The sequence below is a fragment of the Enhydra lutris genome, unplaced genomic scaffold (genome assembly GCF_002288905.1).
Source record: "Enhydra lutris kenyoni isolate GAN:26980312 unplaced genomic scaffold, ASM228890v2 scaffoldscaffold18, whole genome shotgun sequence".
Taxonomy (NCBI): domain Eukaryota; kingdom Metazoa; phylum Chordata; class Mammalia; order Carnivora; family Mustelidae; genus Enhydra; species Enhydra lutris.
The window spans coordinates 21,994,548-22,015,216 of record NW_019154102.1 but is presented as its reverse complement, the minus strand read 5'-3'; positions in this window follow the sequence as shown (position 1 = coordinate 22,015,216).

The following is a 20,669-nucleotide window of genomic DNA, read 5'->3' as shown; positions in this document are numbered from 1 at the left end:
ATACATGTAAGAAATAAATTCATAATACTAATCTTAATTTTTTATATCAAGAAAAATAGGAGGTGAGAAGTAGGGAGGAAATTTTAAAAGTATGAAATTACCATACACAGGGGAAATAAATACATACTATGTGTTTTTTTGAAGTTGATAAGGCAATAGTATATATATGGGATGTGTGTGTGTGCATGTGTCTGTGTGTGTGTGTGTGTGTGTGTGTGTATGATCGAAGGCACCAGGAGTAGGCTAGAAATGGGAATGTGACTTTCTGATTTCTAACTATAAACTTGCAAAGCAAACCTGAGCAAATGGCAATATGAGAAAGGAAAATATAAGGAAGCATAAAGAGGACAAAATACTATCATCATATGAGACAAATGATTAAATATCCTGACTCCAGAGCCTCAGGACTAAAATAACACTGGGACCACCATGCTGGGGACTCCCCCATCTCTCAGGACTGGGTCTACTTTCTTTTCACCATTTGCAATAATCTACTCCCTGTTTTCCAGTTTACCCATAGGAAGATGGCCATGGCACAGGCAACAACCAAGTGTGTGTCCCAAGTCCCAACACTTAGGGAGGATTCAGCTTGGCCCTGCCTGCATCAGCTGCCCATCTCTGGAGCAAACAAATGTGGCTGGGGACAAGATCTTAAGAACTCCCCACAAAGTGGACCACCTTCCAGGAGAAGGATGGACAATCTACTTGGTGTACATTACCCAAGGACAAACAAAAAGAAAGCCATATTCACATCAGACAATGCAGAATCCATAGCAAAAAAGCACTAAACTACCTTGGGGTGGGGGAGGAGAGAAGGGTATCCTATATTGGCAAATTGTAGAAACTAATGAGAATATAAGAACCATGAATTCTGTGTGCACTGAATATTGCATTAAATGTACAAGGCCAAAATGCTAGCAATTAAGGAGTAATTGAACAAAACCACAGTGATAACAGAAGGATTAATAGCCTTATCATTTCTGAGAGACCAAGTAGACAGAAATTTCATGAGAATAGAGAAGAGTTCAAGTCTATTATTAAAATTTTGATTTAACAGATCTATATCAGAATGTGTTCTCTAGAAACAGAAAATACATACTCATTTCAAATGGCCAAAGAAGAGTTACAAATTTGGTATCTTAGGCCACAAAGAAAATCTCATTAAAGCCTCAAAAGCAGAAATAGTACTATGCACAAATTCAAACCACAATGCAACAAAAGTAGAAGTTAATAGCACAAGAGAAACAAAGAAACAAAATGAAGCCACTCTGGGGAGGTGGGAAACTTGTCTTAATAGCTGGAGAGTCAAAGAGAACACTGAAGCCCTAATTAATGATTGTTTAAGCAACAATGAGGAGCTATGCCAAAGAGAAAATACAAAGCTCTAAAGAACAGAATACATATAGTTTTGTTTTTCTCATTAAGCAGAATTAAATGAAACAAGTATGCAAGACAAAAGCAAAGTTCTTAAAAGAGTAAAAAAGTGAAGCTATGAAAAGCCAGAGGAAGAATTTGAAGATAGTGAATATGAAGGAAATAAATTAAAAATTATTTTTAAAAAACTATAGGTCTGAGAAATTTAAGAGCTGGATCTTTGAAAAGACTATAATTAGGATACTAACAGAGACTATGGATTGGGCATTCAGTTAATGGCCAAGGATTATGCTAAACACTTTGACATTTACACATTCATCTCAGGATAACCCCATGTGCTAGGAAGTACAGATATCCCCATTTCATAAGATGGGAAAACTGAGGTGTTGGGAGTTAAGTGTTGGATCCCAGATCGGTCCATGCCCAGAACTCATGCTCTTAGTCATAACACATTTCCTCTAGCAGGGCAAATCAAGGAGAAAAGACATCATGGCCACAGACACACAATACAGTGGAGGAGAAAGGCATACAACCACTCCAGAGAATTTCAAATTAAGAGAAAATAATACACACAAACTGATACTAGGATAACTGATTTCTCTCTCTCTCTCTCTTTTTTTTTAATTGGCAAGTTTGTTTATTTGACATAGTTGGGTTCATATGCTTCACCCAGTCGGGTCTCCTTTCTTTTTCTCTTTTTATGTAGAAATAATTTCAGAACTAAAGAAAGTTTGCTAAAACAACACTAAGAACTTTCCCCGCTAAACCATCTAAGAATAATTTCCCCACAGGATGCTCCTATACCCCTCCATACTTGAGTGTGTATTTCCTTAAAGTATGGACATCTTCCCACAAAATCTCAATACAGCCATTGGAACCAGGACAATATCGATACACTTCTGCCGTTCAATCCACAGACCACATTCAAGTTTTGCCAACTACCTCCACAATCTCCATAAGCAAGCAGCTTCAATCTGGAATCACATGTTGCATTGAGTTGTCAATTCCCTTTGATATGGAACCATACCTCAGTCTTGTCTTTACTCTTATTAAAAAGGGAACAACAAGTTCAATACGGAGTCATTTGCCCCCTGTGATGGCAAACTGAGACTTAACAGTTTCAACTTACAATGTGACATTCTAACAGTCGTTCTGAAATTTCCTGGCCAGCCATTTGCAGGATACAGACCCTATCATCCCCCTACCACCACCAACCCCCCCAGCCTCCAAAAATACATATCCTGGCCTAGAACAACTCTTCCTTCTCTTTTGCCATTAACTTCCTTACTCCACCTTCCTGATTATAAAAAACCTTCCATTTTGTACATCTCCTTAGATCATATTCCTATTTGCTAGATGAGTTGCTGCTGGACTCACAAATCACTTAAGTGATTTCACCAATCACTTAAGCCAGTTAGATCTTCAAACGTACCCACTGGATTTTTGTTCTGTAACACTCTCTTGATCTTGATATATTTGAGGATACAAGTCAGCTATTTTGTTGAATGGCCCTCAGTTTGGGTTTGTCTGGTATTTCCTCATGTTACATTTTTTTCCTTATGATTTTATTTATTTATTTGAGAGAGAGAGAGAGCATGCGCGCATGCAAGCACAATCAGGGGGAGGGGCAGAGGGAGAGGAAGAAGCAGGCTCCCCACTGAGCAGGGAGCCAGATGCTGGGCTCCATCCCAGGACCCTGGAGTCATGACCTGAGCCTGAGCTGAAAGCAGATGCTTAACTGCCTGAGCCACCCCAGCATCCCTCATGTTACATATTTTGAACAAAAACATCACACACTATGGTTCTTCATTGCATTCTATCATGGGTCACATGATTTCATTTTGACCTTGGTTATTGAATTAAGGGAGTGTCTTCTATTAAGGATTCTTCTTCCAAAGCCCTTTGTAATCAATAATTATTTTATGGGAAAGTATTTTGAGACTACATAACTAGCTTCTCTTCTACCCTAGTAATATCCACTGATGTTCTTAGCTGTATCACTTATTACCACAATGGTTGCCAAATGATGATTTTCAAATTCCTTCATCCCTTCTACATTGGTTGACATTCTACTTTTAAGGAAAGGTTTTTCTCTCTTCTCCACTTACATATTCACTTATTTATTTTATCACTGTGGACTCCTGATTCCTATTTCATTCCATGGTAAAAATCTGTTACTATTCTCTTGTATTTTGTAAAATTATCCCAGATTGGCTAGTATTACCTCTTCAATCTGGTCTCTATGTCCCTCTTGATCTGTACTCATTATTCCTTGAGCACATCTTTACTTTCTTGAACAACAGGATGTTCCAGGCTCATCTTGTACTTTTTCTGCCCCAGTCCTGGAATCCACCATTTCTTCAAGTCCTTTTAGTGGAGAAAGGTACTTAAAAAACAAAGATCTGGACAGGAGATGAGTTCATTGCTCTTAAGATTTCTCAGGGCACAGAGGCAAAAAATATCAATCCCACCTGTCTATCATCTATCAATTTATCTATTTAACTATCTATCTATCTATCTTTCTTTCTGTCATCTATCATCATCTATCTGTGGTAGGCAGCCCCAGGATTGCCCCCCAAATGATCCCCACCTCCTGATATTCAAATACTTATGTAACCTTCTCCTCTCAAAAGTGAAATGCACATTTCTGACTCACCTCTAACAAACAATTTGACAAAAGTTTGAATTCAAGTTTAGGTTTATGTCACATTGAGGTTCAGGTTATAAGAAGACTGTGACTTCTATCTTAAATATTCTCTCTTACTCACTTTGAAGGAAGCCAGCTACATGCTACAAGCTGCCTTATGGAGAGGTCCATATAGCAAGGGACTGAGGGCACCTCCAGCCAACAGCCCGCGAGGAAGTGAGACCTGCCAACAACCACATGTGTGAGAATGGAAACAGGTCTTTCTCTAATAGAACCTTCAGATGAGACTACAGCCCCAACCACAGTGTGATGGCAGCCTTGTGAGACCTCGAGACAGAGGCACTCAACTAAGTCACTCCTAGATTCTTGATGTACAGAAATTATGAAATAATAAATATGTCCTGTTGTTTTAAGGCACTAAGTTTGGGGGTCCTTTATTACACAGCAACAGAAAACCAAACCTCCCCCCCCCACAAAATACATGCATTTATTGCTAGCTATATCCGTGCTCCATGTTGAAAACTATGAGTTCACCCATACCTCCAATTCCAATTCAGTACCACTCTACTGAATTCTAGGATTCACTCTAGTTTTCTTTTTCCTAACTGTAAAACCCTTCACTGACAGTAAGGACCTGACTCTCATTATTCTTAATATACTTACTTATTGGATCACCCCCCACCCCCATAACTAGTTTCCTTTCCCTACCACTACCACCCCATGCAGGCTTACCTGTTCGAACTCTGACACCCCAAGTTAAAGCCATGGGCATTGCCTACCCTGTCTGAACCACTATCTTATCCAGATCTACCAAGTTGCTCCTGGTATTTAAGAAGGGAGGAAGAAAAATCATAAAGGAGGGAAGAAGGCAAGAGAGAATATCAAACTTGATTCTAAGAAGAGACAAAAAGGATAGAGAAATAAGCTTTAAATAAATTAAGAAACCCCTAGAGATTTACCTGCCAAAAGGTGATGGGCCCAGAAGTATTTCAGACCGTGAGGGAATAGATCATTACTGGACTATATAAACTGTTTTAAGACCAGAGAAAAATATGGGTAATATTTCAAATCATTTTTAAATCTAGCAAAACTCTGATATCAAACCTGACTAAAGAAATCAAAGCTTCACAAAGTAAATAAGCTGAATTCAGCAATATATTTCAAGAGTAATGCATCATCAAGCAGATTGAACTGCAGGAATGCAGGGGTGGGTAAACATTAGGAAATCTCTTCACTTTAAGTGAGTAGATATAAGGAGATATGTGGAGATTGCAGCTGACATCAAATGGATTTTTTTTTAAAATTCAATCTTTTCCAAGACATAATCAATCAGCACTCTTTTGGTTGCAAGTAACAGAATCAAAGTCAAGCTTATCCACATAGGGCTATTTCATCGATGTCAATAAATTACTACTAAAAAAAGAATAAATGTTGGAAAGGAAAAAGCAAAAAACTTTTTTTGTACCTGTTCATCGAGAATAAATACTCCAAAATCAGTAACTTTCCCATAAATCAACAATATCTGGCTTGAAAAGCCAACAAAATACCAACAAAGACTACACAGTACCTAGAGGTTTGATGCTAGTGATGTGTATCTATTGAGGAAATGTAGAATATTTTTCACAGGAGGACATAGAAGGAGACTTGAGGAAGAGGAGAGACAGGGACTGTTTCTGGGTAAGAAGATGGGATTTTGTAAAGATGTTTATCTGCCTTGAATAAATCTATAAAGTCAGTGCGGTCTCAATGGGACAGTCTTTAAAACCGTCAGATGTTGCCTCATCGGACACTAAAAACATAGCATCGATCGAGTGCTTATACTGTACTTAGCACAAAGCTAAGTATTTCATATGCATTGTGGGTTCTATTCACTCCTTCCAAAAATTTAGGGAAGTACTATTACATGCACCTGAGAGACATTAACAAAGTTTCCCATCATTACATAAGTACTAAATATCAGGAGCCTGTATTTGAACTCTGGACTCAATCACTTCAGAACTTAAAGTATAACTACTATGCTAATTAAATACATTACAAAGCTAGAGAAACTGAAAAACCTGCTAGTGAGAACTCAACTGAACAAATTATTTTTTAAAATATGCATAATTATATTATTCCCAACATAAAAATAGAATTACAGGGTCCCCTGGGTGACTCAGTTGGTTAAGCACCTGCCTTTGGCTCAGGTCATGATCCCAGAGTCCTGGGATGGAGCCCTGCATTGGGCTCTCTGCTCAGTGGGGAGTCTGCTTCTCCCTCTCCTTCTGCCCCTCCACCTTCTTGTGCTCTCTCTCTCTCTCTATCTCTCAAATAAATAAATAAAATCTTTTTAAAAAATCAAATTACAGATTTATTTTTTCTTATACTTTATTTCTTTCAGGATTTATTATTTATTATGATGAACAGTGTCAGGCAGAATGTGTTTATTACTTTTTTCAAAGAAAGAGCTGTTGATTATATTTATTAATCCTATTTTTCTTTGTGTAATTAATTGCTTTATTACTCTTTTTTTCCTTATTTCCTTTGGGTTTTTTTCTCTTCTCTCTCTTTTTTTTTTTAGTTTCTTGCATTGAGTGCTTAGTGTTTAGCATAATAATGAAGTACTTCTCCCCCATTTATTTTTCCAAATGAACTTTGTATTCTCTTTAAGTTCTGAAAAACTTCCATGGAGATGTTTATCAGAATTTTATTAAAGGTATAATTAAATTGTGGTGAAATTACATTTTTACATATTGAATCTTCCCAACAAGAAGCCTAACCTCCCATTTATTAAAGACCTCTTTCATGCCTTTCAGTAATGTTTTATGGTTTTATTCCTATGGGTCCAGCACAGTTTTCAATAGTTCATGCCAGGGAAATCTTTTTTTGTTTTCTTAACTAGCTATTGCTATTCTATAAGACTTTGTTAAGTGAGTTCAATTTGTGACTGGTTTCCTTATGAACTGTCTTCTGTTGTTCCCTAGGGTTTTCAAGGTAAAAAAAAAAATTATATGCAAATTATGATAATTTCATTTCCTATTTCTTGTTTCTTTTTTCAGTTGCCTAAATAATTGTATTAACTAAAACTTCTAGAACAATATCAACAAATAATGGTTATGGTGGGCATCTCTGTCTGGCTTCTGACTAATGTAAATGATTGTTTCATTTTTTTTTTATTACACTTTTTGAGACAATTATAGATTCACATGTATTTGGAAGTTATAAGGAGACCTCATGTATTCTTTACCAGGTTTCCTGCAAAGTTATGTTTTGCAAAACTGTAGTTACAACCAGAATATTAACATTGATTCAATTCACCCATCTTATTCATATTTCCCCAGTTCTACTTGTATTTGTGCGTGCGTGTGTGTGTGTGTTTTGATTCTGTAGAATTTTATCATACGTGTAATTTCTTGTATCCACTTCCACAGTAAATAAAGAACAGTTCCTCGTCACAAGGGTCTCTCGTGCTGCTCTTTCATCGCCACTCTTGCTTCCACTCCGTCACCCTTACACCCCATCTCTGGCCCCTGGCGACCATTAATCTGCTCTCCATTCCCGTATTTGTCATTTCAAGAAAGTTATATAAATGGAATCATATAATATGTAACTTTTTGAGATTGGCGTTTTTCACCATGATTCTCTGGCAATTCATACACGTTTTTACATGTGCTAATAGTTGGTTACTTTTTATTGTTGAGTCGTATTCCATGGTATGGATATACCACAGTTGGTTTAACCAGTCACCTGCTGAAGAATATCTGGATTGTTTCTGGTTTGGGGTTATGATGAATGAAGAAGCTAATAATGTTGAATATCTTTTCAGGTGCTTATTTGCCATCTGTCTATTCTCTTTATGTGAAATATGTGTTTATGTCTTTTCCCCATTTTCCAATGGGACTTTTTAAAATATTATTAAGTTTTGGGCGCCTGGGTGGCTCAGTGGTTGGGGCCTCTGCCTTCGGCTCGAGTCGTAATCCCAGAGTCCTGGGATCGAGTCCCGCGTCGGGCTCTCTGCTCGGCGGGGAGCCTGCCTCCTCCTCTCTCTCTCTCTCTCTCTCTGCCTGTCTCTCTGCCTACTTGTGATCTGTCTGTGAAATAAACAAATAAAAATCTTTAAAAAAAATTATTAAGTTTTGAGAGTTCTTTACATATTCTAGATACCAGTCATTTTGTCAAATATGTGACTTGCAAATATTGTGGCTTGTCTTATCCCCTTCATATGAACCCTCACAGGGTAAAAGCTTTCAATTTTGATAAGGTCTAATTTATCTTTTTTTAAAGTTTTACTTATTTGACACAGAGAGAGAGACAGCAAGAGAGGGAATACAAGCAGGAGGAGTGGGAGAGGGAGAAGCAGGCTTCCCGCCAGGCAGGGAGCCCAATGCAGGGCTCGATCCCAGGACCCAGGATCATGACCTGAGCTGAAGGCAGACTCTTAACAACTGAGCCACCCAGGCACCCCAGGTCCAATTTATCTTTATTTTATTTGGTATGGATCATAGTTTGGTGTCAAATTTAAGAATTCTTTGCTTACATCCAGAATCCAAGACCTTCTATTTTTTCCCTAAAAGTTTTATAGTTTTATGTTTTATATGTAACTCCATGATAAAGCATTTGACAAATCCAATACCCACTCATGATAAAAAATCTTAGCAAATTAGGAACAGAGGAGAATTACCTCAACTTGATAAAGAGCATCTATTTAAAAACCTACAGCTAACATCAGACTTAATGGTAAAAGACTGAAAGCTTTTCCTTCGGATCGAGAATAGGCAAGAATGTCTGCCCTCACTGCTTTTATTCAGCATAGTACTAGAAGCCCTAGCCCCTGTAATAAGGCAAGAAAAAGGAATAAAAGGCATATAGTTTAAAAATAAAACTGTATTTTCAGATGACATGATTGTCTATGTAGAAAATCACATGGAATCTACTAAAAAACTATAATATGTGCATTCAGTAAGGGTGTAGGATACAGAGTCAACATACGAATCAATTGCAGGTCAACACAGTAACAATGAACATATGGAAACTGAAATGTAAAACATGATGCCACTTATAATAACTCCAAGGAAAATTAAATACTTAGATATATATCTACCAAAACAGGTGTGTGCAGTATCTATATGCTACAATTTACAAAATGCTGATGATATAAATCAAGGAAAATCTAAATAAAGGTAAAGACATACTGTGTTCATGGATTAGCTGCCTCAACATCATAAAGATTTCTGTCCTATTCAAATTATTTATAGATTTAATGCAATTCCTATCAAAATCCCAGTAAGATTTCTTTTTAATATACATAGACAAGCTTATTCTGAAGTTTGTGTGGAAGGCAAAGGCCCTAGAATAGCTAAAACAATTTTGAGGAAGAAGAATGAAGTGTGAGAATCACTCACTCAGTTTCAAGCTAAACATCTTCAAATAATTCTTTTTAAAGAAAAAATGTGGATCCCAGACTTCTACCCACAAAACTGAAAAAATGGAAACACTGCTATCTTTTCTTTTGGCAGTTAGTGTTGCAGATGAAAAGTTTGAAGTCCTCCCAACTTGTGGATAATCTATTTTTTTCACTTATTGATTCCTATTAATATTTTTTCTTATGAAATATAATTATTTCCATGATATGTCCAGATGAAATCTCTTTTTAAAATCATCTTGCTTAAAATATAGAAAAACACTTCTGGACACATACTTGCATTCCCTTTTGATTTCTAAGAAGAAAAAGAAAATTTGTTTTGACCGATCATTGCCTCTTCCAGTTATCCTGGTTTTTCTCCCACAGCAACACGTGTTAGTCTTTGTTCATATCCTTGTACAAGTCAGGGATCTTAATTTCAAGCAACCAAACTAACTCTGGCTGAATTAGCAATGAAATGAATTTATTAAACAGATCCTGGGAATCTTACCAAAAAAATTTATATGTGTGTGTGTGTGTGTGTATACACACACACGTGTATATATATAGACTCAAGCTCCGAAAATGGGCAGCCTAGAAGGAGGCTCAACAGCAACCAGAATGACAACCAAGTTGCGCCACAGAACACACCTAGTGAGGACTCCAGGATGCTACCACCAAACCCTAGGGGCTCCTCACAGCATTACCCCTCTAGCCCTGGACCCTGGACACTGCGGCTTGTGTTGTCCTGAACCCAGTGCTGCCACCCTCCAAGAAAAGTCTCCTTAGTCCTTTCATCTTTGTGCTGCAAGCTTCCTTTTCAAAGTCCCAGATGTATGTGCCTGACTGGCTAGCACACATCACATGCCAGCACCTTAGCAATAAGCCTGAGGAAATGAAATTCTGGCCTTTTCAGATTCAATGTGTGGGACAGTTCTACCACCAAGATACCTCACATGGGAAATTCTACAAGCATAGAAAGGAACTTCCATTAGGACCTTGCTTCTTTGTCCTCTGTCTCTCATTCATTATTTTCATCTCTATATCCACTCATACCTTCTGGGACTATGCAAATTTGTGTTCCACACCACTATTCCAGTTTCCCATAGTGTCAGTTCTGCTCCTCACCTCCTTTGGTGTGGATGTTAAATTTTCCTTTTTTTTTTTTTAACGATTTTATTTATTTATTTGACAGACAGAGGTCACAAGTAGGCAGAGAGACAGGCAGAGAGAGAGAAGGAAACAGACTCCCTGCTGAGCAGAGAGCCCGATGTGGGGCTTGATCCCAGGACCTTGGGATCATGACCTGAGCCGAAGGCAGAGGCTTAACGCACTGAGCCACCCAGGCACCCCTAAATTTTCTTTTTAAGTTTCTTTTCCATCCTTCTTTTGAAACTACAATTCCCAGGTAGATTGACGGCAAAAACGACTGTCAATTATTCCTCCTAACCTTGTATGCACACATATCCCCTCCCATCAAGAGGTGGAGAATTTTTCTCTTCCCTTTAACCCAGGCTGATCTTGTGACCTGATTTAACCAACAGAATGTATCAGCAGGGATATTATAGGACTTCCAATCCTCAGTCTAAAGAAGATTGGCAGCTTCCACTTTCTTACTTAGGGGATCCAGCTGCCATATAAAGAATCTCAAGCCACATGAGAAAGAGAGAGAGGGTCCCACAATTCTCCAGCCACGTGCCATGAGAAGTGAAGTCATCTTGAACATTCCAGCTCCAGCCACCTCTCAACTAAATGCTACCACCCCTAGGCAGACCCCACACCAGATGGAGCAGAAGAGTTGATCAATTCACCCTGCTCTATTTCCTTCCCATGGAATTGTGAAGAATGAAATGGTATGATTTAGCTCACTAGGTTTTAACACAGTTCATTTCATAGCAGTAGGTAACTTGACACACTCTAACATCTTACCTAGTTCTTTTTCACCTCACTTTGGCATCTATTCATCTCATCTTATTTCATTGTGTCTTCTCTGCCCTTATGATATCCTTTAGCTGTTCAGAGGCCACATTTTTTTTCAACTAAGTGAGGGTTCCAAACAATTTTCTAAAATTGAACTCTTGTTACTCTCTGCACATCTGAGTCATCAAGATAGTTTCCTTTCTCATGTTCCACAGTTCATCTTTTTTTTTAACAGATCAAGTTGATCTTTTTATTCATTTTCAAAATAAAAGAGACATATCAAGATTCCATTTAGCATCAAACAAAATGTGTAGATTTCCCTTGGTGCTCCCACTGTTTATTGGGAATCAGTTGAATCCCCTTCACAAAGCTATAACATCAGGGCTTTTGAGGGCTATATATTTTATAGAGACCTCAGCCCAACCCCCAAGGTCTGGATCCCAGGCTTTCTTTTAATATGGTACTGTCATGGTGTGGTCAAGTCTTGTCATACCCCTCCTTCATGGCTTCCTAGAACTTGGAAACTGATTCCCAGCATGCTTTGTTCCAGGTCTATTAAGGCTCTGTCCTACCCATAGGTGTGAGGCTATGCATGAGGGTCCTATGCCTCCTGGAATGCAAAGCACTACCATTGAGGTCAGCCTATACTGCCCTGCTGTTTTGTGGCAGTTTCACTCCCCAAATGAATGTAGAATTATTAGTGGGAAGGCAAAATAAGCTGCACTCACACAGTACTGGGATGGTTCATAGTTTTTTCATTTGGTATCAGAATGTCTTGGGGCAATCAGAATAGGAGAAAAGAAATGTTCTGCTTTATGTCAAGAGGAACACGAGTGTGCCATTTGTTTCTCCTTTCATGATACAGCTTTATCAGTATTGTCTTTCATAAGAATTCCTCTAATAATCTGATAATATCATCATCAGCCTTGGTTTTCAGTGATGTTACATATTTTCATCTCTTTCTAGGTTTTTCTTAGACTTTTCGAGGGAAAAGTATACAGGCCTCATCAGAGCCTGCAAACTCTGTCTCCATTAAAATCATCAGCAGTCAGGAACCAGTGTCCAGTAGAGTTCTGTATTACATCTGCTGGAGGAACTATACGAGTGGAAGTAATTCTAGGAAGACATTGTGCAGAAGGAATTTTAATTCCATTTTCTCAAAAGATGCAGGTGGACTATGAAGAAAAGGATTAGAAAGGAAATGTCAGGTTAGGGAGAGGAGCAAGCTTGATGAAAAAGGTGTTTGAGGGAAATTGGAAAGGCAGGTGAACCATGAGAGACTATGGACTCTGAAAAACAATCTGAGGGTTTTGAAGGGGCGGGGGTTGGGAGGTTGGGGGAACCAGGTGGTGGGTATTAGAGAGGGCACGGATTGCATGGAGCACTGGGTGTGGTGCAAAAACAATGAATACTGTTACGCTGAAAATACATTTAAAAATTTTAAAAAAAATAAAGTTAGGCTTTTGATCTGGAAGAAAGTAAATATGATTTACTGATGGTTTAATAATAACTCATTTTGTCAAATAGGTTATTTTGTGAGCATTTTTCATAAATTAAAGTAAGCTAATATGACTCTAAGATTTTGATGAAAATGTAAGTTCAAAAGATATATTGTTTAGAAGTGATGCAATAATGAGTATCAGACTTACTTTTGTTTTATAAATAACTATAAAACTGGAGCAAAGTCATAAAGCAAGTGTTTTGGGGGGTATTAGGCAACAGATAATACAAGATTGTGATCTCTGAAGAATTAAAATACACCAGGGTAGTTTTATCAGTATCTTATCTTTCTGCCTGGCAGAGAGGAAAAATGTTAAAGAGTGGAAGAAAGTGATATTGGAACTTATTGCTGCTGAAGTGGCTAGAATTTGCAGGGCAAAAATAAATAAATAAATAAATAAAATAAAATCCTTAAAAAAAAAAAGGTGTTTTAGCTAGAGTCAGGATATTGGATCAAAAAGTTATAAGTCATCATAGTGCCAAATTTTAGGCTTGACCTGTATCGGAGTAGAGATCTTGAATGCTACAATTTGAATGTTGGAGCCAATACAGATAGTTAAATTTAGGCCAATAAATGTCCAAACTATAGAAGCTCTTGAATCTAAGTGCAGAGAGAGTAGAGGTAAGGAGCCAGCTAATATAGGGCATTGAATAAAAAAATCTACAGAATGAATCATGCAGTATAGACCTATGTTCTCTCCTCCCACTGTTCTGGTTATTTATTGCTACATAGCAACCACTCCAAAATTTAGTGGCTTAAGCCAATGAGCATCTTATTGCTTACAATTCTTTAGGTTTATTGTCCCTAGCTAGCTAGTTTTTCCACACTGGAATTAAAGATCATGGGTCTCTAGATCGAAATTCAATTTTTTTAAATCCACACTAAGACCCAATGTCATGAAACTTTAACATACCAGGGTTAAATATCTGAAAGATTTTAAAGAGAAAAGATAGCCCAAACAAAGGGCTGAGAATAAGAATGGCATGGGCTCTTCAACAGCAACACTAGAAGCTAGAAATTATGAGGGGGGATTATTTTCACCTGACAATTCTCCACCTATATTCAGTCTAGTTTGTGGGTAGAATAAACCCATTTCAGACATTCAGAATCTCCTAACATTTAATTTTGTTGTACTGTTTCATGGGAAGCTATTGGAGGTTTGGCACCACTAAAGCCAAGGGAGTAAATCAAGAAACAGGCAGACATGACATAGAGTCAAACCAACCAGGAATAAATGTAAGAGAAGGGCAAAGGCAATGCCAGGATGTTAGAGAGAGGAAGGGGCAGGATGAGGCTGTGCACCAGCCAGAGACAGAAGTGAGTCCGGATGGAGCCACAGATCTCAGTGTGCAAGAAGACAGGACTCCAGGGGAGAGAAAATGAAAGTGGTAAGTTATCTGGTAGGCTTACCAATCAGAAAATTGCAACTGAGAGGTATTTTGTAGAGCTATGAAAAAGTGTGAAATTACTTAGTAGGCCATTCAAAGAAAAGGAAATAAATGAAAATCGAGGCAATTATTAACTCCAAGAAAAGCTAAAAGTTATACAACAAATGATATGTAATTAGACTGTTGTAATTAGACACCATTTGTGTCAACAGTAAGCAAAATTTATAGCCATAATGATGAAAACTCTGAAAATGATTTTTACTAAGAATCTAGATATAATGATATTAGGAGAATAGGGGGTGTACGGAAGTGTGTATAAGTGAGTTTATATTTTCATCTATCATGATAGAAAGTCAATATCTGAAGTTAATGGATAAAGAGAAAGCAATGCATTCATTTTAGCTAGGGATATAAATAGAAATACCAAAAGAAATACTAAAATAGTTTAAAATGTTTCCTTCTGGGGCGCCTGGGTGGCTCAGTGGGTTGAGCCTCTACCTTCGATTCAGGTTATGATCTCCAGTCCTGGGATCAAGCCCCACATCGGACTCTCCACTCAGCTGGGAGCCTGCTTCCCCTCTCTCTCTCTGCCTGGCTTTTTGCCTATTTGTGATCTGTCTGTCAAATAAATAAATAAAATCTTTAAATAAATAAATAAAATGCTTCCTTCTGAGCAGTAGGATGGGAGTGGGATACAGTCTCAAGAGGTCTTAACAGGACTTCCTGCTATAGCATCTAAATATCCTGCTATCCTGCTCCTTACCCCATGCCCTCTTCCCTTTCCCAACCAGGCATCCCTATTACAGTTCCTTGCAACTCATCTCTGCTCTGTCACAAAACCTCTTCCTTATTCATCCTCTCCCCCAACCCAGTCTCAGACACTGTCCAGACCACCTTCACTTGTTACTCTGTTTGCACTTATAAATCTTTGAGACAAGCATATTTGTTGTCTACAAGTTCCAGGAGAAAACACAGGGGAGAAACCATGAGAAACTGAAGACCTGGGACCAGGACGGTCAGAGGAAAGGTTTTTCAGCTTCAGCTCAGAAAGCAAGTGGACAGTCACACTTGAGAAATTGAAGAAATTGTTCTAGCATGGATAGCCACACTTACCAGTTTCCCCTCATTCCCAAATTCATCCTTCAAGTCTCACCTCTTCTATGATGAAGACTCCCTCATCTCCCAGTCTGCAAAAACATCTCCTTTTTAGGACAGTAGTACCTTCAAACTTGACCAAATCCCAGCCCATGTAATCTCTAGGTGGCTCTCCATTCAGCCTTGGAAAAGAAAGCACCATGCTACTACGGCTTCTCTATTTATTTAGATCACAGCAGTGGAGAGTGAAGGTATTTCTAAGCCTTCAACAGAGGCTGAGTATATTGAATCGCTTGATTCAACTTAGCAAATGCCCAGTCTGCTCACATGTCTTTCTCGTCCCTGCTGAACTATGAACTGGATTTTCATATCTGTGTTTTTAGTAGGTGTCAGTCAGCATTTATTGAATGAATTAATTAATAAATTCAATGACTGCATATTTTACTGATGGTTCCTGCCCTCATTAAGTGATGTTAGCACAACAAAATTGGGTTAAATTACACTAAGGTAGTGGTTCTCAAGGTGTGACCTCTGGGTCAGCAGCATCATCGATACTTGCTAGAAATGCCTCACTCAGGACTTCCTGATTTAGAAACACTGGGGTCAGGTCCCAGAAATCAATGTTTGACAACCCTTACAGGTGATTCTGATGCAAACTCAAGTTCAAGAAGCTAACTGCACTAATGGTTCCTCTCATACTCAAGGCTATGTCTTGCCCTGCATTTTCTCACACAGAGATATTAGTGAGTGAGAGAAAAGTAAGGACAGCCAGAAGTAAGACTCACACAGCTTTTGTTAATGGAGAACCCCACTGCCTGATTTGTTCTAGAGAAATGTGATCTGATATTTTAAATTCCTGTTAAGAACTGCCTCAGGCAGGAACCCTGGGCTTCAGCTAGCAAAAGGTATCCAGGTTAGACAAGAGAATTACTGGACCAGTGTCACCAAAGGCAGGCATAGAGTATCACCTCTGAAACGCAAGGAAACAGACAAGATGACTGCCAACGGTAAATACACGCCAGACCAACAAGTAGGGGTCAGATGCCCGTTCAGAACTACCCCGCACTCTGAGCACCTTGCCCCTCCTCCCCCACCCATCCCTCCTTCCTCTCTTCCAGGGCAGAGCTAGAGCCAGTTCCAGAGGCAGATTTACAGCTCTCCTCCATGAATAATGCAGCAGCCCAGCTCTCCAGGCAGAAGCTTCTGGGTAGCCCGTAAATCACTGCAGACATTGTGCCAACCTGCTTAATCAGCTGTCTCCAGAGCACCTCCGCAGAGGGAAGGAGGGCACCCTGGCCGCACTCAGTGCTCCATTAATAAGGCCCCAAGCTATAGCAGCTAACCCCTCCATGCTGGCCTCACAGCCCCCACACTGTGGCCCCAGAGAGGAGAGACTCCCCTAATAGGGACATCAGAAGGACATAGAGGGGAGAGGAGACCCAGTCCTTGATCCAGGAAGCTCCAGCTCCCACACACACACACACACACACAAGCACTTCTGTTCCTGGGCTCTGGGCCATAGCGCAAAGGTTGTGCAGGTCATGTCTTCACTGTGTAAGGGCCCAGCAGGAGGGGCACACAGAAGGCTGAAATCCAGCCCAGCCATTGTCCACCAAGTCTGCACTCTGGCTCAGGGCTGTGCTCTGACACCTTTTTCTGATTGTTCAAAGGTGTGATCTTGGCTCACAGCTGTAGTGCTGGGCATTTATCTGGGTCCCCTCTTCCTTCTGAGTCCCACCTCCTCTAGTTCTCAGCATTGGCCCTGTCTCCTCCTAGAACCCCAGTCTCCCCGGGTACATTCCCTGTTCATAGCCTGAGGCCCTGTCCCCCATAACCAACCATTTCTTGGTGCCAATTTTTCAGGGCTATCTAGCCTGCATTTCCCCTCTCTAAGTGACTAAGAATGAAAAGCCCAGAGCTGGCATGTGCCCATGCATTACTGTGGTCCCCAGAAACAGAGCTGTAACATGACTTTCCCTGAGACGGCCTGAGGCAAGGTCATTCCCAAGTTCCCTGATGGACAGGCCAGGGCAGCCCCTTGCTGTAAGTAAACAGACGATACATGATCCCCAACCCAGAACAGAGTGCTTGAGTTTCTTCAGCGTCTTCTTATTCCAAAAACTGTGCATTTCCCACCAGGACCCCTCAGGCAAGCCTTAACCATACATAGTCTAGCAGAAAGACCTTCTCAAATTAAGAGATGATTCCCAACCCACTGGAACTCTGATTCATGCATCTGCTAATGTTTCTTATTCTCCACTGGAAAGGAGGATATTGCTCATAATAAAAGGGTACGCCTGGGGGGGGGTATGCACAGGGGAGCAGGCATCTGAAAATAGGGTCAGGAATTTGAGAAATGTACGAAGTTCCCAAACCATGTCTCCTATCACATGACCCATTTGGTGTCTCCGGAAATCCCACATGGAAAATTGGACCAAAGCAGGGAGACACAGCTTCCCCCAGGGAGGCGGGAAGGCTGGAAGTCGGCGAGTCAAGCCGCCCTGGGAATGGTGGTGCCCTTGGACTTGTGGTTTAATGAATGAGCCAGGTCACTAACTCTGGGAAGAGCCCCGGAGGCCCAGGAGGTCATAGAGGCAGCCCGCCCTGGACATAGCAGCCCACTTCCTGCCTTGGTCACCCTCCCTCCCCCAGCCACCACTAACTCCAAGAGTTACATGACTCAGCACCCAGAGCCACCAACCACTGAGTTCCTCAGCACCCCTGGAGAGACCTAGGCAACCAGAAGTCCCCCAGTTCACCAAAACCCACAGGCTCCACGTGAAATGACCGCCCTGTCCGGTGGGGAGAAAAAATGCAGCTCCTGCCCTCAGTGGGTACCTGTCCTGTAGCCACACCATTGGCCACCACAGCCAGGCCCTCAGCAGAAATCCATTGCATAATAACAGCAGACCAGGACTGGATGCAGGAGCCAGGTGTCTGGTCCTTTCTATAGCCATGAAGCAGACGGTCACGCAGTCATCCCCCACATGTGGCTGAGGCCTACTTTGTGCCAAGCGCTGGTAGTGCGTAGTGCACCAACCTAAATGATAAGAGCTACCTTGGAGGGCACTGCTGGGCCTCAGCCTCTGCTGAGGGCTCCAGATGTGTCAGTCCATGTAAGCCCAGCAACAAACTTTCACGCCATCCTTATCTTACTGGAAACTGAGGCACAGAGGGGTTAAGTGATTTGCCTCAGAGCGCACGGCAAAGCGATGCCCAGCTCCTGGTGGCGTCCCTCTAGAACCCAAGGCAGGTGATGCTCAGGGCTCCAGGTGGCAGCCTGCCTTACTCCTCCACTGACAGTGCTCCTCTCTTAACAGCTCATGGTCTGTAAGAGAGCGGGGCCATGCACCAGATAATTAGAATACAGAGCCTCTCTGTATTCTGACTCTAAACCCCGGCCTAAATGGAGTGTCAGAGTAGGATTCTGCCGGGGCAGCAGGGAGCAGTCTGTGAGAAATCTCAGCAGAATAAGAGCTTGGCATTTCTGGAAAATGGCAAGATGCCCTTCGAGGATCTAGTCTGTGACCAGGCGAGCCATGAGGCCGGAGAGACAGCCTGCATGAGGGTCCTCCCATGCCCGGGCTGGAGCATGTAGGCTGTGTCTCGTGGGCCGTGGGGAACCATGGCAGGTTTCAGGCAGAGTGGTGACATAACCCCTGGCCAGCAAGAGGGCCTGGCACAGGGGTCAGGGGGCCATTTATGACCAGCCTGTAGCTAAGGACCCAGTGGCGGGCTCCCCCAGGGCCTGGCCTGGCCTCTGCCTGCCCTGGGCCTGGGGCGGGGCTGGGGGAGCCGGCCGGCTGTCTCCAGATGATTAAGGAGCTGGCAGCAGCTCCTTGGTCCAGGGAGGCTCCAGCCAGCAGAGCACAGTCTTCCCTCTTTCCCTTTTGGCACCGGGTGGGCCTATTGATGTTTATCAGCCCGTGTTTATTATTCTTAACGCTGCTCAGGATGTTCCTCCCAGCTGGGGAGGGTGAGGCAGGCCAGCGGGGAGAGCACAGGGCAGGGACCTTGGCCTCGCTGCCACCCAGGGTGTGTGTCAGAGCTGGAAGGCTCACAGCTCAGCCAACTTAGCGGCCGGCCGCATTGACAGATAAAGAAGTTGAGACCAGACACCGGGAGAGATTTGCCCAAGATCACAAGAAAATCAGATGAAGATTATCTGCAACGAGAACCAAGCCTGAATTCAGACCTCTCTGTCCCTGCAGCCCCCCACCCTGGATCAGGGCTTGGAGTTTTGTTTAACGAAGGCTAATCATGTGCCTGGTATCTGAAGGGGCTCTGGAAGACTGAGTAGGAATTATCCAGGGCAAGAAGGCTGAGACGAGGTTAGGAATTTGGTAGAAAGAGCCCTCTGAGCAGATAAAAGACCTTGGGCCGGAACCTAGACTATGAAGATGATTCCATAGCTGGGGAGGTGAAGGGTGGGAGCCAAGGGTGATGGTGGGCAATAAAAGAGCCCAAGAATACTGACTTCTCTCCAAGCTGGAGAGCTCCCCAGGAGGCCTCCTGCATACCGGCAGTGTAATCAGCCACCTTCATCCTTCCAGATAAAGCTTGAGCACACCCCTGCTGCCTCCAGGCCCCTTAGAAGCCTGTCTCTTTGCTCTCATTCCCCCACACATGAAGCAGATTCCCACTGGGCTCAGGAGGGACTCCAGGAATTCAGCTCCCCCTGCTCATTGGGAGACTTTGTGTCTCTCCAGAGACGTGGTTTGATGGGGCAAGGGTCACCAGGTGGAAGGAGAGCTTGGCTTGGAAGGGTGCAGGGAAGCCCGACGGCAGGGAGGTAATGCCCCCCAGAGGCTAGGGCAGGTGAGGCTGGGGCCTCCAGCCCAGGGCACCAGCCTGAATGACCCCTCTAGGCTGACTCTAACTCCCTACCCTTCCTAGCCACCTGCCACAGGGCTGCAAGGCACAGGGCTACAAGGCACAGGGCTACTCCTGCCCCAGCACTAACCAAGGTCCCCAGAGAAGAGGGCATCCTTCTGGCCTGTCCTTCTTTTCCCACGCTATCTCTGCCCTGACACTTCCCAGAGTTTATCCCCCTCCAGAGAGCGCTCCCCAAATGTCCCCCTGACTCTGGAGATGCTTGGGTGGTAAACTCAAGCCCCGGGGTTGCCGTGTGTTGCTTCACACTTGTTTCTCTCATCCCTGGCCTGCGGCTGGGAGTGTTCTCCCCAGTCAGCGAATGCCCAGTGGCCCCACTGAGATGGATGGGCCTGTGGTAACTCCGCAGCAGGCCCTTCTCAGCCCTGGCTGAGCATGCCAGGTGCTAGGACAGGATCAGGAAGGTACTCTGATGGCCCTCTACCTTAAATCTATCCCCAGAACCTGATTCTAAGACCTGAGACCCAAATC